Source organism: Oncorhynchus gorbuscha, unplaced genomic scaffold, assembly GCF_021184085.1.
Source record: "Oncorhynchus gorbuscha isolate QuinsamMale2020 ecotype Even-year unplaced genomic scaffold, OgorEven_v1.0 Un_scaffold_633, whole genome shotgun sequence".
NCBI lineage: Eukaryota > Metazoa > Chordata > Actinopteri > Salmoniformes > Salmonidae > Oncorhynchus > Oncorhynchus gorbuscha.
The window spans coordinates 245,610-252,471 of record NW_025745745.1 but is presented as its reverse complement, the minus strand read 5'-3'; positions in this window follow the sequence as shown (position 1 = coordinate 252,471).

The following is a 6,862-nucleotide window of genomic DNA, read 5'->3' as shown; positions in this document are numbered from 1 at the left end:
TTGCTATTCTCTTATGCAAGTGATCAGCCTACTGCTAAATGCATGGCTACAACTCACAGTAAAGGATGTGGGGCCCCCTACAGGATAACTCACGCACACACACCCCCATCCAGCACACACAGTCCCCTTTAGCTGAACGGATGTGACGGCGGGATTCGAGAGTGACGGACGGCCCAGCTGAGCCAATGGCGGAAGACTACAGACGGACGGCCCAGCTGAGCCAATGGCGGAAGACTACAGACGGACGGCCCAGCTGAACCAATCAAAAGATCCGATCTCCCAGAATCAACCTACTTTCTGTTTTGTATAAATTGTATTGTAACGGTTCACTCTTTCTCTTTTTCCTGCTGTTCTGTGCGAGCGAATGGGAGAGCCGTATATACGTGTACCAGATATTCTCACTCTGAATAAATCTGTCGCTTGTCGTACAATCTACCACCTTGTCTGAATCGATCCTTAACCGGCTCACCCTTCTACATATCCTTTTATCAACAGGCGCTACAATTGAAAGAAATGTCTCCTGTTCAGAAGGGCTAATCATTAATGGAGGTAATTGTGTGTGTTCAGCTGATTTGTATTGCCTGAAGACCCAGGGTTATAGAAGACAATGTCCTGTTCCTAACATATTAACAAGACAACATACTGTCTCTAACGTATTAACAAGACAACGTTTTAACAAGACAACATACTGTCCCTAACGTATGAACAAGACAACATACTGTCCCTAACGTATTAACAAGACAACGTATTAACAAGACAACATACTGTCCCTAACGTATTAACAAGACAACATACTGTCCCTAACATATTAACAAGACAACATACTGTCCCTAACGTATTAACAAGACAACATACTGTCCCTAACGTATTAACAAGACAACATACTGTCCCTAACGTATTAACAAGACAACGTATTAACAAGACAACATACTGTCCCTAACATATTAACAAGACAACATACTGTCCCTAACGTATTAACAAGACAACATACTGTCCCTAACGTATTAACAAGACAACGTATTAACAAGACAACATACTGTCCCTAACATATTAACAAGACAACATACTGTCCCTAACATATTAACAAGAGAACATACTGTCCCTAACATATTAACAAGAGAACATACTGTCCCTAACATATTAACAAGACAACGTTAACAAGACAACATACTGTCCCTAACATATTAACAAGACAACATACTGTCCCTAACATATTAACAAGACAACATACTGTCCCTAACGTATTAACAAGACAACATACTGTCCCTAACATATTAACAAGACAACATACTGTCCCTAACGGATTAACAAGACAACATACTGTCCCTAACATATTAACAAGACAACATACTGTCCCTAACGTATTAACAAGACAACGTATTAACAAGACAACATACTGTCCCTAACATATTAACAAGACAACGTATTAACAAGACAACATACTGTCCCTAACATATTAACAAGACAACGTATTAACAAGACAACATACTGTCCCTAACATATTAACAAGACAACATACTGTCCCTAACATATTAACAAGACAACGTTAACAAGACAACATACTGTCCCTAACATATTAACAAGACAACATACTGTCCCTAACATATTAACAAGATAACATACTGTCCCTAACGTATTAACAAGACAACATACTGTCCCTAACGTATTAACAAGACAACATACTGTCCCTAACGTATTAACAAGACAACATACTGTCCCTAACATATTAACAAGATAACATACTGTCCCTAACGTATTAACAAGACAACATACTGTCCCTAACGTATTAACAAGACAACATACTGTCCCTAACATATTAACAAGACAACGTTAACAAGACAACATACTGTCCCTAACATATTAACAAGACAACATACTGTCCCTAACATATTAACAAGACAACATACTGTCCCTAACATATTAACAAGACAACATACTGTCCCTAACATATTAACAAGACAACGTTAACAAGACAACATACTGTCCCTAACGTATTAACAAGACAACATACTGTCCCTAACGTATTAACAAGACAACATACTGTCCCTAACGTATTAACAAGACAACATACTGTCCCTAACATATTAACAAGACAACATACTGTCCCTAACATATTAACAAGACAACGTTAACAAGACAACATACTGTCCCTAACGTATTAACAAGACAACATACTGTCCCTAACGTATTAACAAGACAACGTTAACAAGACAACATACTGTCCCTAACATATTAACAAGACAACATACTGTCCCTAACGTATTAACAAGACAACATACTGTCCCTAACGTATTAACAAGACAACATACTGTCCCTAACATATTAACAAGACAACATACTGTCCCTAACATATTAACAAGACAACGTTAACAAGACAACATACTGTCCCTAACGTATTAACAAGACAACATACTGTCCCTAACATATTAACAAGACAACATACTGTCCCTAACATATTAACAAGACAACGTTAACAAGACAACATACTGTCCCTAACGTATTAACAAGACAACGTTAACAAGACAACATACTGTCCCTAACATATTAACAAGACAACGTTAACAAGACAACATACTGTCCCTAACATATTAACAAGACAACGTTAACAAGACAACATACTGTCCCTAACGTATTAACAAGACAACATACTGTCCCTAACATATTAACAAGACAACATACTGTCCCTAACATATTAACAAGACAACGTTAACAAGACAACATACTGTCCCTAACGTATTAACAAGACAACATACTGTCCCTAACGTATTAACAAGACAACGTTAACAAGACAACATACTGTCCCTAACATATTAACAAGACAACATACTGTCCCTAACGTATTAACAAGACAACATACTGTCCCTAACGTATTAACAAGACAACGTTAACAAGACAACATACTGTCCCTAACATATTAACAAGACAACATACTGTCCCTAACGTATTAACAAGACAACATACTGTCCCTAACGTATTAACAAGACAACATACTGTCCCTAACGTATTAACAAGACAACGTTAACAAGACAACATACTGTCCCTAACGTTTTAACAAGACAACATACTGTCCCTAACGTATTAACAAGACAACGTTAACAAGACAACATACTGTCCCTAACATATTAACAAGACAACATACTGTCCCTAACGTATTAACAAGACAACATACTGTCCCTAACGTATTAACAAGACAACATACTGTCCCTAACATATTAACAAGATAACATACTGTCCATAACGTATTAACAAGACAACATACTGTCCCTAACATATTAACAAGACAACATACTGTCCCTAACGTATTAACAAGACAACATACTGTCCCTAACATATTAACAAGACAACGTATTAACAAGACAACATACTGTCCCTAACATATTAACAAGACAACGTATTAACAAGACAACATACTGTCCCTAACATATTAACAAGACAACATACTGTCCCTAACATATTAACAAGACAACATACTGTCCCTAACGTATTAACAAGACAACATACTGTCCCTAACGTATTAACAAGACAACGTATTAACAAGACAACATACTGTCCCTAACGTATTAACAAGACAACATACTGTCCCTAACATATTAACAAGACAACATACTGTCCCTAACGTATTAACAAGACAACGTATTAACAAGACAACATACTGTCCCTAACGTATTAACAGGACAACATACTGTCCCTAACATATTAACAAGACAACATACTGTCCCTAACATATTAACAAGACAACATACTGTCCCTAACGTATTAACAAGACAACATACTGTCCCTAACGTATTAACAAGACAACATACTGTCCCTAACATATTAACAAGACAACGTATTAACAAGACAACATACTGTCCCTAACGTATTAACAAGACAACATACTGTCCCTAACGTATTAAAATGGTACTAATTCTTTGGATTCCCAGACAGAGTTCAGTCTGTTGTGTTGTCCCTGTCTAATACTAATAGGCAATGTACACTTCCAAGCAGCTGTTCAAATGGACCTCTTTCTGAACTGCACTGAAGACACAAACCTCGCCTGAGTGGCTTGACACCAAATGACCAGCACACAATAAACCCACCGGAGAGCATTGTGTCCTTAGGAAAACAACGTACGGTTGGAGACAGAGAGAGACCAAAGGAAACGTTCCCTCCTGAGCCAGCGCATTTTTTAATGGGACTACTACTGCTGGTCATGCTACTGCTGTTACAGCGTCTGTCTAACTACTGCTATGGCAGATATGGGAGCAGAGGTTTGAGTGTTCCTTGGGTGAGTTCATTTGCAATCTGATCCCCCTTGCAGACACGTTCACTGATTGGCAATGAGGCTGAGTTGAGGCTGAAATGTTCAGAGGGTTGTGTTACCTCACAGCTGGCCTTACGTGTGTAACCAAACCAGTTGAGCTGACACCCTCCAGACCCAACCCACCGGTTGTAACAGTTACTACATGAGATAAACTGCCTTTGGAGCTTCTCTCAACAGATATTCTCAATACCTTCTACCACAAAGTATGTTATTTAAAAAAAATCTCTTTCAGAATTCCCAAAAGTGGAATTAAACGATAGTATGTGATGATATATAGCCTGGCTAAAAACAAGGGTAAATAACAAAAAGGACAGGATTTACAGCCATATAATAATACATATAACTGCCCTACCAAGACAGTGTCCAATAACACCTGTCATAACTATTCAGAGCAATGAAGGCCATAGCGGCAGGTGGCCTAGTGGTTCGAGCGTTGGCCTAGTAAACGTAAAGGTTGTAAAAATCGAATCCCCGAGCTGGTGAAAATCTGTCGTTCTTCCCCTGAACAACGCAGTTAACCCACTGTTCATAGGCCGCCATTGAAAATAAGAATTCGTTCTTATTAACTGATTTGCTTCGTTAAATAAAGGTAAAATAAAATAGCGGATTAAACACCATGGCGAAGGAAGTTTCTGACGACTCTGTGGAATCGAGCTCTGACTAGATTGGCTCTGCCGTCTGAATAGTTATGACAGGCAATGTCTTTTTAGGGCCATACTAGAAACATATATTTCGTTTAGTCATGGCACAAGAGTGCACTCATCTATGGCAAATTGTGGTGGGCGAAATGAACTAATGGTGCAGCTCAAATTCATTACCGGCAGCCCTCTGTCACCAGAACAGAAAGAGACAACAAATGTGATGGAGGATTCACAGGTATTACATTATAACTTCATTTCTCAACACAAAGCGATCTTGTATTCAGGTAACTGATGATAGACAGTAGGACCCAGAAATAGTGCCATATGGTGGGTCAAAGGCAGATGTTTGTGTGTGCCTTTTTGCTAACCCAAACCCGTTTCCTAAATGTATCATAATTGTCATTTTTATTTCACCTTTATTTAACCAGTTAAGCTAGTTGAAAACAAGTTCTCATTTACAACTGCGACCTGACCAAGATAAAGCAAAGCCGTGCGACACAAACAACAGAATTACACATGGAATAAACAAGCGTAGTCAAAAACACAATAACTCCTAACCTACTGTAATACGAAAAGTCAAATCTGACGTTAATTTGACAAACGTTGGATCCCTTCTAGCCATGACCCCATATGGTCGGGGGTTTATGGACCCCGGAAATAAACCATGTGCTTGTTTAAAACACGAACGGTCATTGTAGTACCCAGCTCTTACTATTATTTTGATTGCCATGACTCAGTAGGTAGGTACAGCATAATTATACAACTTTACAAGGACACAGAACCTTATTTCGATGAATGGAACATGGGATCATAAAATAAATGTGCATTAAAAAAAGTTGCACTAACATCATCATGCAAGTGGTCGATCAGTTTCAACTTACCTAAGTATCTGATGGTCTAAGAATCTGGAGAGGTAAAGAATCTTCCTCCGGTGATAGAAAGAGACTTACAACAGTTGGATAATAAAGATGACTATCAGCGCGAGGAGGTTAGCCAATCGTTGGGGAAGAATGCATGTTTTAGGGCGCACTTTGATTGGCTGCAGCGAGGGAGTCTATTTCTGCCCCTCCAATAAGAGATGCAGATTTGGTGAAACAAGTAGTACATGGCGAAAAAGTATGGAAGTTTACCAGGGACCTATTTATATTAATTTCCAAAAAGTAAAGAACCTTTTCAATGTTAGTTTCAGAAACATCGGAGCCTATACGCAACTCGCGCATCCCATTGTGCCATTCAATGCGTTAACGTGCCTTTCACGCATGGTTTATGGTCGTAAATGTTTTTTTTTAGGTCACTATTCTTTGTGAGGACTGTATTTTTCCAACTGTTGATCTTGGTTGTCCAAGGTAATTTCCATGCGTAATCATTAGACATAATACAGATGGATACATTTGGGCACACATAATAATATATAATATTTGCTGAGAAACGACTGGGTACTCGGAAAAACAGGTTCAATCATGACGTCAGTGACCTTCAGGTCGGAGTCTAGAAAGAGGCTGGAGTTCGAGTTGGGTGACCGTTCACAAGAGTTTTCCCAGTGAGAGTTCGTTTTTCCCCCAACCGAGTTTCCAGTTGTTTTGAACGGGGCAACTGTACAACTCACGACACACTTCACTATTGGTGCATTCAAAACAACCGATTGCTCGTTCAAATAACTGGGAACTTGGTGGTGGTGGGGGGCAACCCCGGATCTCAGGCTGTTTTCTAGAGCTCCAAATAACGTCATGATTTCACATCGTATTTTTCCAAGTTCAAATGCTCCATTCAAAATTGGGAACTCCGAAAAATAAGAAGTCAAATCATGACGTCAGTGAGCTTAAGTTAGGCTCTTAAATGCCCAGTGACAGTAGCTTTACTCTACCTGTCAAACTCATTCCAGAGGGCCAAGTGTCTGCGGGTTTTCCCTCCTCTCTTG